This window comes from Globicephala melas, chromosome 15 (assembly GCF_963455315.2).
Source record: "Globicephala melas chromosome 15, mGloMel1.2, whole genome shotgun sequence".
NCBI lineage: Eukaryota > Metazoa > Chordata > Mammalia > Artiodactyla > Delphinidae > Globicephala > Globicephala melas.
In genome coordinates, this window is record NC_083328.1 from 30,890,673 (window position 1) to 30,908,638 (window position 17,966).

General features: G+C 48.7%; 1 pseudogene; it reads right to left on the minus strand.

Moving 5' to 3' along the window:
• Nucleotides 1-15,457: 15,457 nt before the first annotated feature.
• Nucleotides 15,458-15,516, minus strand: LOC115867699 (U6 spliceosomal RNA; annotated as a pseudogene).
• Between the last annotated feature and the right edge of the window lie 2,450 nt (nucleotides 15,517-17,966).

Genomic DNA, 17,966 nt, shown 5'->3' on the forward strand with positions numbered 1-17,966 from the left:
GGTCTAGGAAGTCCCTCTTAGGGGAATGGCATCCCCTGTCCTGCAGGCTGTCTGGTGGCACAGCTATCCCACCACCCTCTCTCAAATGCAGGGGCCCAGCCCAGGGGACAAGAGACTCTGTAAGTGGGGCTGAGGCTGGCACGCAGGAAGTGTGGTTCAGGGAGACGTAGGCGGGTGGGCTCAGGCAGCCGTGCTCCAGGGCACTCGCTCTTCTGCCTCCCAGACGTGTGCCTTGGGAAAGCTCCTTCTCCTGCTTGAGCCCCAATTTCTCACCTACCCTGCAGGTGTGAGCTTGTCACGGTAGGACTGACAGATGGAGAGGGAGGACATCACCTCACTGCTGCTCAGCTGTCCCCGATTGTCCCCAGGAGGCGTCTCCCCTGTGCGCAGCCACGAGTGATCTGCTTTGGCTTCTTCTGGAAGCCTCCCGGGAACACCATTTAGGGTGGGTCACCCGGCGCGCATGCCTTTCTTACACCTGGGAGCACTTTAGAGTTTCCCAAGCTCCTGGCTCCCATCTGACCCTTGCCGCTGTCCTGCAAGGAGGGGGCGTCCACCGTGGTTCCCACCGAGGGACGCTCCTGCAGAGGCTCGGTGAGGCCAAGGATGCGTCCAAGGTCATGGGCCAGGACCAAGACCCAAACCCAGTGTTCTGATCACTGAGCCGAGCTGTGTGCTTCTGCCTCCTCATCCACCATCCTTGGGGTCTGAGGACCTCCTGGTGGCCCCTAGTGTGGTCATGGCACCAGATGCTGCTGCACCTGAGGATTCCTGCCCTTTCATCAGCAACCGCAGTAAGTTGCTAGTATTGCAACCGCAGGGCGGGGGGACCTCTCCCTGCTGGGAGGACATGCGGGTTCTCTCAGTACATCGGCATTTGTTCCATGTTCATTTCTATTTCCTTGGTTAGAAATGCTTCATTTAACGGAATGGTCGGAGCCCCAGAGGAGGAACGAGGCTGTGATGACTAATGAAATATTGATGCGCTGGGAGAGCTGACTCCCCCATCCCGTCTCCTTGCTTCTTTGTGGGGTTTGCTCCCTCCTGCACCCCTCTGGGTTGTGGAGTCCTTGCCTGGAAGCAGCAGCCTCGGGGAGCCCGACAGGTGAGCTGAGGCCTCACCTGTAATTCCCGGAACGAGCTGTTTGTTTTTCTCTTTGCCTGGGACTGGGTCCTGAATCTGCACCACGGAACGAGCTGGTGTCAGACCTGGATGGTCTGATGTCTGCATCTGACCTTCACTTTTTACCCACGAGGCCCTTTGAGGTGAGGTGTGTGCTAAGCGTGCTGTACTTGCCTACCTAAACGTGGGCCTGCTGTGGGTTCAAGGCTATACTCCGAAAGATACTGGAGTCGTGATTCCAGTACCTGGGACCTTAATGGGAAAGAGGATCTCTGGACCTCCCTGGTAGTCCAGTGGCTGAGACTCTGTGCTCCCAATGTGGGGGGCCTGGGTTCGATCCATGGTCGGGGAACTAGATCCCACACGCCTGCCGCAACTAAGACCCGGTGCAGCTAAATAAATAAATATTAAAAAAAAAAGAAAGAAAGAGGGTCTTTGCAGATGTAATTAGTTAAATTAAGATGAGATCACACTGGATTAGGGTGGACTCTAGACCCAACGACTGGTGTCTTTATAAGAAGGCCATTGGAAGACACAGACACACAGAGAGGAGGCCAGTAAGTCAGAGGCATAGAATGGGGCAGTGCTGCCGTAGCCGAGGGACATCTGGAGCCTCCAGAAACTAGAAGAGGCGGGAAGATCCTACCCTGGAGCCTTCAGAGTGAGCATGACCCTCCCGACACCTTGATCTTGGACTTCCGGCCTCTAGAACGTGGAGAGAATAAATTTCTGTTGTTTTTAGCTGCCCGGTTTGGGGTACTTTGTCATGGTGGTCCTGGGAGATTAATACAGGCACGGTAACAGGATGGTTTTAAACCTCAGAATAATAACCACAGCTACAGTATCAAGTGCTTACCACCTGCTGAGTACACTTTATCTTCTTCAGTCTTAAGATACCTGTGAGGCAGGTGCTGTGATTACCTCTTCCACAATGAGGAGACTGGGGCTTAGGGAGGGGAGATAACTGCCCAAGCTGCACCCCTGGTAAGAGGTGGGGGGGGGAATGGGTGGAGGCTGGCTGACTGGCATCTGTGCTCTTGGGCACCACCCCTGCCTGTCTCCTTTGTTGCTTCATAACAAGTCACCAGAAAAGCAGCGGCTAAAACCAGCAAGGATCATTTTTTATCCTTTGTCGTCTTTGAGGGTCGGGAATTCAGAAAGTGCTCAGCCGCTGGTTCTGGTTTGGTCTCTCTCATGCAGGGACTGGAATTGGAGCGACAGGGGGTACAGCCAAGCAGGCTGAGCACTCCTCTGTGTCTCCTCAAAGCCTTTCCATGCATCTTGAGACAGGCTGGGACCCGGGACCTGGGACCCTTTGCGGAAGGGCTTGCACCTGCACAAAGGTCTCCTTGAGCAAGAATATACAAAGAACCTGTAAGGGACTAAAAATAACTGCATGCATGTGCAGTTGGGGCAAATTATGGACAACAAGATACAGAAAGACCAAAAAGCCTAACTGCCACTTCTGAAGAGCCGGGAGCAAAAACAGGGCGTTGGGAGCAAAAGCAGGATGGTGTGCACGCCCCCTGCACTCAACACCCCCAAAGGGTGGGCAAACTACCTAAGCCGGCCCTCTGACCTGACCCCTGGACCCACCCCTACCCTCACCCCATATAAAGAACTAGCTTGCCCCCCACCCTGGGGAGCGAGTGAGCAATGGAACCTCTTACTTGTTCTCACTCCCCACCCTTGCTGCAGCAGGGGCCCCAATAAAGCCTTGCCTGAATTTCTTGTCTGGCCTCTGATCAGTGTCTGTTGATTAAGGAGGCCAAGAACCTGGGTTGGTAACAATCTCTCCACGTGGGCTAGATTGGGCTTCCTGACAACATGGCGGCAGCAGGGCAGTCACAGGCTTGGGATCCAAGGAGCAAGGTGCCAGCTGCACGGCCTTTTGTAACTTAGCCTCAGAAGCCATATCCCCTCTGCCACCATCACCAGCCTGTCCTGATACACGGGGATTGAACACAGATCCGAGCCTCCCTGGGAAGAGTATCAGAGTCACATGCTAAGAAGAGCCTGGGGTGTTGGATGTAGTGTTGGCAGCATCTTCAGAAAACACCATGTGCCACACTCTACAAGAGTAACCTGCTTTCTTTTTTTTTTTTTAAAGGTACATCCTGGATCATTTTAATTAATTAATTTATTTTTGCTGTGTTGGGTCTTCATTTCTGTGCGAGGGCTTTCTCTAGTTGTGGCAAGCAGGGGCTACTCTTCATCGCGGTGCGCGGGCCTCTCACTATTGCGGCCTCTCTTGTTGCGGAGCACAGGCTCCGGACGCGCAGGCTCAGTAGTTGTGGCTCATGGGCCTAGTTGCTCCACAGCATGTGGGATCCTCCCAGACCAGGGCTCGAACCTGTGTCCCCTGAGTTAGCAGGCAGATTCTCAACCACTGCGCCACCAGGGAAGCCCATAGCCTGCTTTCTTAATCTCACTGCCTCACTGTTTCCACCTGCAAGATCTCAGCCACCTGCCCCCACCCTCCTGCCCCCTGCTCCAGTCCCCAGGAAAAGTCCAATGATTGAGTCCTTAGCAAGAAAGAAGACTGGAGGGATAGGCAGGGGCCGGATCGTGGAAGCCGCAGAGAGGAGCCCAGAGGCCAGTGGGGAGGTTTTTAAGAAATTGTGGTAAAATATACACGGAGTAAAATTTCAACATTTTCAAATGCACAAGCCGGTGGCATTCAGCACCTTCACAATGTTATGCAAGCAACCACCACCAAAGTCGGTACTAAGTGGGGAGTCTTCTGGAGGAGGTGACGTTTTCTTGCTCTAGAAGGATCTCTCTGCCCATTGCTTGGGTGGTGGGCTGGAGAGGGTCGCTGGTGAAGCTGCAGGGACAAAGGCCAGCAAAGAGGCTGTTACTGGTGTAGTGGAGAGAACGTGGTGGCCCGAGCAGGGCGGAGGTGATGGGAGGGCAAGAAGAATTCTCAGCTGGCATTTAGGCGGGGTGGGGGGGGGTTGCTGAATTTGCTGTGTGTGTGATGTGCGCGGATGATGCCGGTTCCAGCTGGAATAGTCATGTGAGTGGAACCAGATTTCCAGAGGTGGAAAATGCTGGAAGGCAAGCCAACCGGAAGTATTGGGGGAGGGGTGCAGACAATGAGTTCCTTCTGGAAGATATTGAGTTTGAGACCCTGGGGGACAGCCAAGTGGACACGCCCAGGAAGCAGCTGGGAATACTTCTTAGCACAGAGTGGAATCAACTGGAATTTCCCAACCTCAGCCCTAGTGACATCTGAGGCCAGGTCACTCTGCGTTGTAGGGGCCACCCTGTGCAGTGGATGGGTGCCCAATCTCTGACCTCTACCCAGTAGACGCCAACTGCACCCCCTTCCCAGGCATGACAATCACAAACGTCTCCAGACATTGCCAGATGTCCCCTGGCGGCGGGGGTGGCTGGGGAAGCTGGCCCTGGTTGAGAACCACTTGGTCTAATGCTTTGGAGAGTCTGTATCTAGACGGCAGTGTAAGCCTTTGGGATCCTTGAGATGCTCAGAGCGTCAGTGTGGTGTGAGAGAGGAGAGGCCCCTATGTGTCTGCGATAAACACAGGCTCCAATGGGGCAAAACCAGTGGAGACCACAAGGCTTACTAAGAAGGAGGGACCAGCGGGGAGGAAGGAGGGAGAGTCCCAGAAGCGGGCAGATGGTGATGCCACCTGCTGCCTGCACCTCTCTCTGTGCACCCACCATGGGCATCATGTTTCTGCTTGGACTTTGTGTCGAGGGAGGGCCTGCAGAGCGTGATGCGCAAATGGCTTAAGCTTCCTGTGCCGTCACTTCCTCAGCCATGAGACGGGGCTCCTAGCGGTACCTGCCTTCGGGACGGTCTCAGCGATTACACGCGTCCCCGCTGCGCAGAGCTTAGAATGGGGCCTCTCATTTGTAAGTGTAAACCAGGGCTGCTCAGACCTCGGACCTTGCCTCACTCCATGGATTCAATGAACTCCACGGTTCATACTTCCAACAAATCTGTATGGGAGGCGTACTCTGCGCTCCCCCGGGGGTGGAGCAGTGAGCAGGATGGAGGCAGACCCCACCCCACGGAAAGCCTGGTTTGGGGAGGGGCGAGGGAGGCAGATATTAATCAGGTGGCACACACGTAATTACCAACAGAGACATGTGAGGAGGGGCATGAAACTACGAAAAGCCAAGATGCAGGTACCCTCTCTGCCCAGCTCTGGAGCAGCTGTGCAGAAAACACTGCCTCATCTGTTTGCGCAGCCCCAGCGCTCCACCAAGGGAAAGATTCAGGGGTGGGAACCCTCTCCAGTGCATCTCTTATCATCCTGGAGGAAGGATTCCTGGGAAGCAGTCTTAGGACCTGCTATTTCTACTGAAATGGGCTTCAGTCCCTTCAAGTTCAGCTTTGGATGGAAACACCAAGGGCTCAGAATGTGGATAAGAACGTAGAAGATCAGGGGCAGCGGTAAAGATGTTTCTCATGCTTCCTGGCTCTTCTGGAGAAAACCACCTGCTCGTACGGGTTGACTTTAGTATTGATGGTGAGGGCAGGGGACACACATGCACACACCTTCCCTGAAGCATCTTCCTGGCAGGGCACATGCCACCCAGTGGGATAGAAAGAACTCCTGGTTAGAGGCTAGGAGATTTGGACCCTGGTCCAGGCTCGACCTCCAAACCCATAGGATGACCTTGCGCTCACGGAATTCCCCTCCTCGACACTAGCCGTTCAATCACTCCCGCACTGGAGTCCAGGTCTCGGGGTTGAGACCAGGGTGAGGAGAGCAAGGCTTGGCGGAGCTGCAGGGTCAGATCCCGTCTTCATTTAAAGATGTTGATATTCTGTTCATCATGGGTATTTGGAGGATTACTTTTGATTTTAAAAGAAGCAGTGCACTGCAGTGTTATCTGTCCGGATGAGTGAGTCATTTGGGGTCCCCCTACATTTTGCACCCAGGGCCTCACCTTAGTTCTGATCCACGTGGGCCTCCTGCTGGACCCACCCTTTATCTTGGGGGCATTTGGGTTGAAAATGTCCTTCCTATGTGCAGAACATCTTAGAGCTTCCAAAGCTTGTTCACTTCTGGGATCTCTTTCGAGACTTTGAATGCCCCAGAAAACACCCAGGGTGTGGGTGTTGGTCACCCATTCACAGATGAAGAAACTGAGGTCCAGAGAAAGGAAATAGCTTGTTTAGGTTCACAAACCAAGCTACCAGGTATGGGAACTAGGGTCAGATCCAAGTTCAGGGGGATTTTTCTGCTCCATTCCCTGGACAGCTGGACAGGTACAGTTTATTATTTATTTATTTAATAATTTATTTACTTTTGGCTGCATTGGGTCTTTGTTGCTGCACGTGGGTTTTCTCTAGTTGCGAGGAGCGGGGGTTCTCTTCATTGCAGTGCGCGGGCCTCTCATTGCAGTGGCTTCTCCCGTTGTGGAGCACGGGCTCCAGGCGCATGGGCTTCAGCAGTTGTGGCTCACGGGCTCTAGAGCTTGGCTAATAGTGCTTGGCTAATACGCGGGGTAGGCTGGAAGTGCAGGAGAGCTAGGAGCCCTGGGAGCGTCTCTTAACCTACAGTGGGTGGAGCTTGTAGATACTCCAGCTCCCTTGCCTTCAGGTGGGACAATCTTCAGTTTGTCTAATGACAGATGACATCAGATGAATGGCCAATGAGGCAACAGCAAAAAAGTGTTCTTGGAAGAGGAAGAAGGTGAAACTAAGGTAGTAACTTGTAAATTTTATTTGCAAAGTGCTGTCCTGTTTGCCGATCCCTTTCCTGCCTTTATCTCATCAGATGCTTGGAGCACATCTGCAGGTACAGTACAGTCATTCACGTCTCCAGGAGAGGTAAAGCCTTGTTGGCAAACGGTGATGCGACTCCTTGAATGCCCACCTCCTGATTCTTTAAACTCCATGGCCTTTTTCATTCTCCTGAATGAGTTCTCTGGCCGCAGGTACCTGCAGTAGGGACCACCTGTTGCCAGATTTTTCTAGGACTCCAATTCCAAATTATGAAATGATACGGATTAAATCACAGGTCATGGTTTGGAAAGCAGGATCCCTGAGCCAAAGCCCTGGGGTCAGCTTAGTATTTCTTAGACCAGAGGGATACAACAGCGGTGGTCAGAGGTCCTGCACTCCCCTGGCATTTCCATCGTGGCCTTTCAGCCCAGCAAAGGGCCAACAACAAAGGAAATGATGAGAAGGCGGAAGAAAACCTGGTGGGAAGCAGGAAGCTCGGCCGGATTAGTGACTGACCAGAACTAAGTCATCAAAGGGCCTGGATGAAAGGATGGAGATCACTCAGGGAGCATGAAACACAGGCAGCTTAAGTGGTAAGAGACCAAAAGTGAGGAATCAAAGATGCACTGGAATCACAGCGCAGCCACCTGAGAGCTGAGCGCTGCATCAGCCTTGACTTGGGGGCGCTGCAGGAAGGGCAGGGGGGTTGTGCTGACCCAGCGAGGATTCACCTTCAAGCTGGAGGCAGAAGTCTCGGGGTTGGAGAACTCGCGAGAACGCCTAGATAACGGCCGTCGTCTTTAGTTGTTGTTTTTACTTGGCATTTTGAAATAATTATAGACTCACAGGAAATTGCAAAACTAGTACACAGAGTCCCGTGAACCCCAGGGGTGACACCCTATGTAACTGTAGTACAATGTTAATATCAGGAAGTCGGTGCAATGCTAAGGTGAGGACAGACCTCATTTCTGTGTGTGTGTGTGTGTGTGTGTGCGCGTGTGTGTAGTTCTATGCAGTTTCCTCCTACATACAGGTTCCTGTTACCGCCACTATAACTAAGATGCAGAACTTGACCATCACCCTAAACAGGACCCTCGTGCTACTTGTTTAGAATTGCACTTCCCACCCCTTCCACCCCATGTCAGATCTCGTTTTCCATCGCCAGAGTTTTGTCATTTAGGGGCTACGACGTGAGTGGAATCATAAAGTACATAACTTTTGTTTTTTTCTTGTATTCTGGATTCTAGCGTTGTTGTTGAGTAGTTCAGAGTTGTTATTCTTTTTCTTTTTTAAATAAATTTATTTATTTATTCTGGGCTGTATTGGGTCTTTGTTGCTGTGTGTGGACTTTCTCTAGTTGTGGGCTACTCTTCGTTGCGGTGCACGGGCTTCTCATTGCGGTGGCTTCTATTGTTGTGGAGCACGGGCTCTAGGCACGTGGGCTCCAGTAGTTGTGGCACACGAGCTCAGTAGTTGTGGCTCACGGGCTCTAGAGCGCAGGCTCAGTAGTTGTGGCGCACAGGTTTAGTTGCTCCGTGGCACGTGGGATCTTCCTGGACCAGGGCTTGAACCCGTGTCCCCTGCATTGGCAGGCGGATTCTTAACCATTGTGCCACCAGGGAATTCCCCAGTATGTAACTTCTTGAGATTGGCCCATCTTCTCTCAGCATAGTGCCTATGAGATGCACCCAGGGTGTGACCTGCATCCATAGCTCTGTCCTTTCTGTCCCTGAGTAGTTTTCCACAGCATCGATGTGGTACACTTCACTAATCCAGTCAATCACTGAAGGACATGAGAGGGCTTTCCAGCTTTTGGTAATTGGGACCATTGTTTTCACTGATTGGCACATGGGCTTGAATGGGGAGGCTCCTCTCCAAAACATCTCTAAAGATGTTTTTTAAAAAACCTTTATTGAAGTATAGTTGATTTACAATGTTGTGTTAATTTCTTCTGTACAGCAAAGTGACTCAGTTATACATATATATATATATTCTTTTTCATATTCTTTTCCACTATGGTTTATCACAGGATATCGCCTAAGGATGTTAAATATGATGTAAGGGTGTTGATTTAAATGCCCCCGTAATGTCAGCTGGGCTATCGTTTACAACTTCTGCAAGAACAATTTCTCTCATGCCTCTGAGACAAAAAGGCAATGTTTTTCTTCAACGGTTAGTAGGTTTTTATCCAAGGAAACCAGGAATCTTGTCACTTATGGAGTTTCTCTCTTTGCTTTGGCCACCGGGAAGATGAGCTTGGGGGCCAACAAAAGAGTGTGGGAGCAGGAAGGTGGGAGAGATCAGTCACCTTTGTTCAACTGTGGCCACCTTGAGTGTCAGAGCCGTGAACTGTCCATCTTTGTACCTCCATATGCCAAGCACAAGGTAGGATGGAGAATAGCTGAGCCCACGGATGCTGAGTCCACCTTCTTCTCCTGTGGTTCCCTCCCCGGGGTGCAGGGAGTGCTCTCTCCAGTGGATCCGGCCAGGACCACAGGGCGATGAACAGGCCATGAGCACGTGTGACTGTGGGGGTGGGAGGAAGGTAACCTTCAGAGCCCTGCCAGGTAGAGTGACGAGAGGGATCCGGACTTCAGATCTCACTGAACAGGAAAAAAATGTGGAGGACTAAGGTTTTTTCCTACCCATTTTTCATCTTGCCAAGTCAGCCCATCAATTAAACCACCCCCCAAACACACAGACACACACAAAACCACATACAAAAAGACAAACACTACCATCTCCCGTCACTACCATGTCTCCCTCACTAACACACACATGCACACACACACACACACGTGTGCATGTATGCAACGCATGCACTGGAAGAGAAATATTTTGGTATCGGAGGTTGTACTTTAAACTGAATATGTGTGGACTGTCTTACTTTTCTCAGTTCACTCTCTTTGAGATCATGCATTTTTTCTGTTTTTATAAATTTACTTGTTTATTTATTTTTGGCTGTGTTGGGTCTTCGTTGCTGCATGTGGGCTTTCTGTAGCTGCGGCAAGCGGGCGCTACTCTTCGTTGCGGTGCACGGGCTCTAGGCACGAGGGCTTCAGTAGTTGTGGCACGTGGGCTCAGTAGTTGTGGTACACGGGCTTAGTTGCTCTGCGGCATGTGGGATCTTCCCAGACCAGGGCTCGAACCCGTGTTCCCTGCATTGGCAGGCGGATTCTTAACCACTGTGCCACCAGGGAAGCCCTGAGATCATGCATTCTTAACGTGAGTGAAAATTGGCTCTTTTTTAAAAAAAATTAGGAGGTGCTTTATTTCTTTTAACACTAGTTCCTCCTGTATGTAAAATGTAAATATTTCACATTGTCATACTAATCAATTAATGTAAAGCTACCATCATCAATATATGTGTGTATATGCTTTGTACACGTATATACACAGTGAATCTTAGGTCGCTTCCCTCTGGGCAGGGAAGAGAATAAAAGATGCATATAAGATTTCACCCCTGTTCAGAAAATTGGTTCTTGGAGGTGAAAAAAATTCATGTTTTTTTTGCTCTCCAAAGAACCATAGTCCATAAACGGGTATACAGTGTATCTGTGCTATTAAAATTTCGTGGGTGGGGTGGCAATTAAGAAAAAAAAGTCTAAAAGACTCTTTGGGGAGGTGGTGATGAATAAAAGGTCATGAAGTGCTGCTGTAGATCTGCATGGGCCCAAGGGGCTTGCATTTGGAAATTGCTGACGTCCACTGCGGGATGCTACAAAGTGCCACCTGGAGCTCGAGATGTATGTGTCATTATTGGTGGCGCTTGTTGTGGGTCAGACCACCAAGCCCTTCACTTGCACCATTTTGCTCTGAGAGGCAGATGTTCACGTTGCACCCGTTTTGCAAACAGGGAAGTGGAGGGATGGAGAGGGTAAGGCACTTGTGCCGTCGGGTGCCCACCGTTGCTAGGCACCGAGGCTTGGATCCAACTCGGGGCGTCCGACTTAATTTATTGGAAGATCAGGGTTTTCTGGTGTTCTGGCTTGCAGCACCTCCGAGAGTGTGGAATGCGCATTTCCCATCCTCATGAAATTTAAGAAGTCTGGCCAAATATTCTGGGCAGAGTCTCATTCCTGGGATGCCTATCACCTAGCCTGGAATCATTTCCATAGCCCCAGCAAGGCCAGATGTTGGAGGGCAAAAGAGCAAGCCACGGGCCCATCAAAGGACTGATGGGCCTCCCACACCCAGCAATTAAGAGGGGATTCTCAGCTGTGAATGTGCCTCTTGGTTTCCTGATGAAAATCTACTGTGCTAATTAAATAACCATGACCTTGGGCATTCCCCTGCGGTCCAATGGTTAGGACTCAGCTGCCAGGGCGTGGGTTCAATCCCTGGTGTGGGAACTAAGATCCTGCACGTCAGGCACTGCAGCCAGGGGAAAAATAAACAAAGCATGACTGTGGCCTGGGACTGCGCGCAGCTTCACACGGAGGCCACATGAGGCCCTGCCTGGGAAGACAGTGACCCCATCCTTTGTGATCAGGAATGAAACCTTGGCTCTCCAAGGGCAATGGGAATTCATTTCAGGACCAGGAAAGGTACATGGAGACAGGATCTGGTCTACAGTTCTTGTTCAATCTCCTTAAAGAAACCCTGATTGACTCTTCCTGCCCTTCCTTATTCCTCATCCTCTGCACTGCTGCTGGGATGATGATTTTAACGCACAGATCATACATGTCTCAGCTCAGAAATTCCTAGAGGGCTCCCACTTGCCCACAGCCATGGCTGCCATCACCAGGGCCACGTAGTCCTTCAGCATAATTACGGAGAAGGGCCCGAGAGCACATGCGCACAGCAACCATTGTATATAATATCCTAATGGGTCTTACATGTGTAAATCTTTTTATGAAATGCTTAGAGACCCCTCCCCAAGGTTCAGTTGGCTGGGGCTTTCCTCTGGTTCCTCCATCTGACTGAGGAAACGAAGACCGACCAAACGAGCACAAGCAAAGGCTGTTTATTCAGAGCTAGCCAAGACGCGAGTGATGGTGGCTGACTCCCTTGTGTTTGGGCAGAGGCTCAAAGGCAGGCAGAGGAGAGGAAAAGCTTTGTAGGAGAAAAAGGGGGGGTCTTCAGATGTGCCCTGAGTGGAGGCTGTTGGCATGGGGAATTGGGGATGAGCTACTTAGAAGTGGGGCATCTTAGTGGTTGGTTAGGGGTATATACGAGACATTCTCTGGTGAGTTCCATGCTGGCAGAATGGACAACAATTAGGGAAGTCGTCAGTTATTAATCAAGTCCTGACCGTTTGGGGCCAATTTTGGCTTCCTGGACTGGTTGTTAGAGATAATGGTCTAACTTCCTACAGTCTGACCTATGGAATATATGTAGCTATAGCGAGCAGGCTGGCTTCCTGGCCTGGTTAGTGTAGATAACCTTCCTGGGCTGTTTGCTGCCGATTGTGGGTTAGAAACCTATTTTAATATGCTCTGGCCATTGTCTGTTTGTGTATTCAGTTTCTCATAATGAATATATAAACATAGAGTGATCACACAAAAGGTTTGGCTCTTAATTGATAAGTGTTTACATATACTGACAGGTGACAGAGGCAATGCAAATTAGAGGCATTCATTTACTTAGTTTGAAATGAGTTAAGAATTCCTATAATTCTTAGGAATATGTACCATCCATCGTAGACATCAAGCAGATGTTAAACTGTTATAGGGATTTTACGCATTGCCTGACATTTATTTCTTAAGTTAATTATTTCATATTTTTTGAGCATTTGTTTCTGACAGGGGTGCCCACCCCTGGGCCGTGGACCAGCACCGGTCTGTGGCCTGTTAGGAACAGGGCTGAGCGCTCACTTGGCGGGCGAGTGAGTGAAGCTTCATCTGCCGCTCCCCACTGCTCCCCACCGCTCCCCACTGCTCCCCACCGCTCCCCATTGATCCCCACCGCTCCCCACCGCTCCCCATCGCTCCCCACCGCTCCCCACCGCTCTCCACCGCTCCCCACCGCTCCCCATCGCTCCCCACCGCTCCCCATTGCTCCCCACCGCTCCCCACCGCTCCCCATTGCTCCCCACCGCTCCCCACCGCTCCCCACTGCTCCCCATTGCTCCCCACCGCTCCCCACCGCTCTCCATCTCTCCCCACCACTCCCCATCGCTCCCCATCGCTCCCCACCGCTCCCCACCGCTCCCCACCACTCTCCACCGCTCCCCATCACTCCCCATCACTCCCCATCGCTCGCATTACTGCCTGAACCATTCCCCCCACCCCCCGTCGGTGGAAAAACTGTCTTCCACGAAACCGGTCCCTGGTGCCAAAAAGGTTGGGGACCGCTGGTTTTTGAAATCAAGGGTTTGAAAATTTTAAGAGGGTACAAATATGTAAGAAATCCATGAACCCATAGACAGATTGCTAATAAAGTAGAAGAGAGATAATGTAAATCAACGGTCCCTCAACCAGCAGCATCAGTATCACCTGGGAATTTGTTAGAACGCCATGCTCAGGTCCCAGTCCACTGAATTAGGAACTCTGGGGCGGGGCCCAGCAATCTGTGTTTTAACCTCTGGGTGATGCTGATGAGCCTGAGAGTTTGAGGACCACCAATTTAGATGAACGCATCAGAGTGTAACTTGACAACAACAGATTATCAATAAAGAATATTGAAGAAAGTGAAGAGCACTTATAGAGAAGAGAAAAGGTGCAGAACGGGCCTAGTTAAATAAAAGAGAGAAGCATCTGATAAAAACAGTCCATGAGTTGGTACCACAGTGGAAAGACATAACGCAGAGACTATAGTACTTCAATGCTGAGCATCACAATGTAAGGTGCTGGGGAGAAGGGTAACCACGTGCAATAGACACAGTCGTATTTTATTTATAGCTACGAGGAGAACAGCTTATGTTTTGCTGGGTGCAGCTATTTTTCAAACGTCTATAGATTTGATTGGGCTGAACAAAGTACAAATTAATTTAAATGCATCACTGGACTTACCATAACTTTTGCTGTGATGTGTTTTCTCAGACAATTTGCACTGAAACTACTGCCATGAAATTTCTGAACATTGAAATGGGGTCCCCGTATGCCAAACAGTTATTATAGACCAGTGGCCTGTAGGATAAGATCTAAACTTGGCAGCAAGGTCTTCCTCTGTGTGTTTCATGATCTAGCCTTTCCTTGTCTTAACAGGCTGGTCATCTACCGACCTCCCACCCCCACTCCATATGTGGTCCTCCAACAATATCACTTCACTTTTTTGAAGCAAACTGATGTACTCCTACGTATCCGTTAAGACCCTACTCAACATTGCTTTCTCTAGAAAACCTCTCCCCAACTTCCCCAGGAAGCCTCATGCTTTGCTTTCCCTACTCCTATGGCACCCAGGACAAACTTCTATCATGGCAGGTACCCGTGCTGGGCTGTAATCACATCTGCTTCCCAGCAGACAAGGAACTCCTTCAGTGAGGGAACCATATGTTTTTCTTCTTTGGATGCATAGGGCTTAGCTTACTGCCTGTCTCACAGTTAATGCTTAACAGACATTTGCTATTTGGTTACTGCTTAGACAAATTATGCTTGTTATTTATCTAAATGGTGTGCTTATCTGTTAAGTCAGACATAAAGCATGCATCAGCGGGTATTTCCTTTACTTATTCTTTGCAGCCCAACTATATGAAGATGTTTGCAATACCAATGATGAATAAAATGAGAAAATAGGGCCAGTATATTGAAAGTAGAAAAGAGTAACAATAATAAAATAACAGAGAGGAAAAGAGAAAATTAATCAGCAAAATCTAGACTAGCACCATCGTGATGATTAAGTATGGCATTTAACTTTGAGCTTCCTGGCAGGCTAGGCAAAAAGAGACATAATGGGGGGAGGGATAAATTAGGAGTATGGGATTAACAGATACACACCACTGTATATAAAATAGATAAACAACAAGGATTTACTGTGTAACACAGGGAACTCTGTTCAATGTCTTGTAATGACCTATGGTGGAAAAGAATCTGAAAAAAATTTATTTATAACTGTATTACTTTGCTGTATACCTGAAACTAACACAATATTGTAAATCAACTATACTTCAATAAAAAAGGGAAACAATGGGTTATATAATTTGCTTTTTTTCACTGTTAAGACTTTGGCTTTTATTTGTGTTGGCTTTTTTTTTAACATCTTTATTGGAGTATAATTGCTTTACAATGGTGTGTTAGTTTCTGCTGTATAGCAAAGTGAATTAGCTATACGTATACATATATCCCCATATCTCTTTCCTCTTGCGTCTCCCTCCCACCCTCCCTATCCCACCCCTCTAGGTGGTCACAAAGCACCGAGCTGATCTCCCTGTGCTATGCGGCTGCTTCCCACTAGCTATCTATTTTACGTTTGGTAGTGTATATATGTCCATGCCACTCTCTCACTTCGTCCCAGCTTACCCTTCCCCCTCCCCGTGTCCTCAAGTCCATTCTCTGGACTCTCTAGTTGAATAAAGACGTCTGCGTCTTTATTCCTGTCCTGCAACTAGGTTCTTCTTTTTATTTTTTTTTAGATTCCATATATATGTGTTAGCATATGGTATTTGTTTTTCTCTTTCTGACTTACTTCACTCTGTATGACAGACTCTAGGTCCATCCACCTCACCACAAATAACTCAATTTCATTTCCCATGCTAATCTTCTCTGTATCGTTCCAATTTTAGTATACGTGCTGCTGAAGCAAGCACTAGAAGCTGGTTTGAGCAACGCTTCAAAGTAGTTCATCATGACAGATGAGTGGTTTCTTGCCAGGAATGTACTGTATAGTTTCCTATACAATGGGCATCAACAGTGTGTGAGATTAGTAATCATAAATAATTTATTCATTCATTCTTCCAATATTCTCTGAGGCATCTTCTATCCTAGACACTGTAGATGCTGGGTTACAGAGTTGAATAAGGTACATTCACTTTCTAGTGGAGGAGAGAGAGAAAGTGACTCATAGAACAGTGCGAGTGTGATAAGCTCTGGGTGAGAGGAGACACCTGGAGGCTTTGGGAACCCAAGGTGGAAATCTCAGCTGCCGGTGAGGAGGGAAGGCTTTTGGAAGGAGATGCTATCTGAGCTTTGAAGGATGAGTTGGGCTGGCCAGATGAAGAAGTGGGTGGGGAGGGTGTGGGGATGGATGTCCAGTGCAAATATTTGGAGGAATGAAGGTGCAGTGTCCCCCCCTCCCACCAAATTCATATGTTGAAATCCTGACCCCAATGTGGTGGTATGAGGAGGTGGGGCTTGGGGGATAATTAGATCATGGAGGTGGAGCCTTTATGAATGGGATTAGTGCCTTTATAAGGACACCCCAGGAAGCTCTCTTACACTCCTTCTGCCATGTGAGCACACAACGAGAAGACAGCCGTCTGCAGCCCAGAAGAGAACTCTCACGAGAACCCAACCGGGTTGGTGCCCTGGTCTTGTACTTCCAGCCTCCAGAACTGTGAGAAATAAATTTCTGTTGTTTATTAGCCACCTAGTCTATTGTACTTTGTTATAGTGGCTCAAATGGACTAAGAATGGTACATTGGAAAAATTGCAAGCGATTTGGGAAGACTGGGGCCCGTGGGGGAGGGGCAAGAGGTGAAATTGGCAAGGTAGCAAGCAAGTGCCTGACCAGAAGGCTCCTGAAGGACACCAAAGACCCTGGGTCTTTGTGTTCTGCTGGGCAGGAAATGGGAGCTGTGAAAGAAGTTTGAACAGGGAAGTGATGCAGTCTGTTACATGTTTAAAAGATGCAGACCCCTATGTTCACAGCAACATTATTTACAGTAGCCAAGATGTGGAAGCAACCTAAATGTCCATTGACAGATGAATGGATAAAGAAGATGTGGTACCTATATATACAATGGCATATCGCTCAGCCATAAACAACAATGAAATAATGCTATTTGCAGCAACATGGATGGACCTAGAGATTATCATACTAAGTGAAGTAAGTCAGACAGAGAAAGATAAATACCATATGGTATCACTTATATGTGGGATCTAAAATATGACACAAATGAACTTATCTACGAAACAGAAACAGTCTCACATAGACATAGAGAACAGAATTGTGGTTGCTAAGGGAGAGGGAGTAGGGGAGGGATGGATTGGGATTTGGGATTAGCAGATGCAAACTATTATATAGAGGATGGATAAAAAACAAGGTCCTACTGTATAGCACAGGGCACTATACTCAACATCCTGTGTTAAACCAGAATGGAAAAGAATATGAAAAAGAATATGTATATATATATATTTATATATATATATGTATAACTGAATTACTTTGCTGTACAGCAGAAATTAACACAATATTGTAAATCAACTGTACTTTAAAAAAAAAAAAAAAAAGATGCAGAAATGCAGGAGGGCCCAGCTTTGCTCTGCAGTCAACCCGCACCAGCCCTAAATTCCTTTGCTCTGAGGCCAGGCGCTTTGAAAACACTGAAGCCTTAATTGACATCAATTATGCTGAAAGGGGGAAAAATTAATTAAAAGTTTTCGAAGGGCTCTATTCTGTCTTCTCTACTTTCATGTTATCAGCAACACTGCTTTTTCTTCGGGCTGGGAGTTATTACAGTATAACATTTTCATGTTGCTTGTAGGGTAATTATGTCAAATATATGGGAGACGATAAGCTGCAGTTTGTATTATTCTGTGATTAATCTCCATACATTCTGGCATTTCAATCTGGCCTCAGAAGACGAGCTTTGCTAAACTCTGGTTTAGAAGGAGTATGTGGGGCAGAGCCAGGAGGATCAGAGAGCTGATACCCAGGTGGTTCTGGCTGGAAATATCCCAGTTTCCCCAAAGCACCCACCACCCCAGGCTTCGCGCTTCATGCTCCCACCAAGGCTTGTTCAGCCTGGTGCTTCGGAAAGCGTGATCTTCAAACTGCCTTTGTTAGACTCACCTGGGATGCCTGTGTCCAAGGCACACTCCTGGTCCCCATTCCCCCAACCCACGGGATCAGCATTTATAAGCTCCTGGTCCAGGAATCTGCATTTTCAACCACACCACTACCTCCAAATTATTCTTGTATACTTAAAGTTTTCCAAGAGCGAATCTAGATCACAGTGAATTGACTCAATTCTTTGTAAACCACAAACCAGATTTGAAGGTTTCCTGAGATGGTGTTGAAGGAAGGAACCGACCTTGG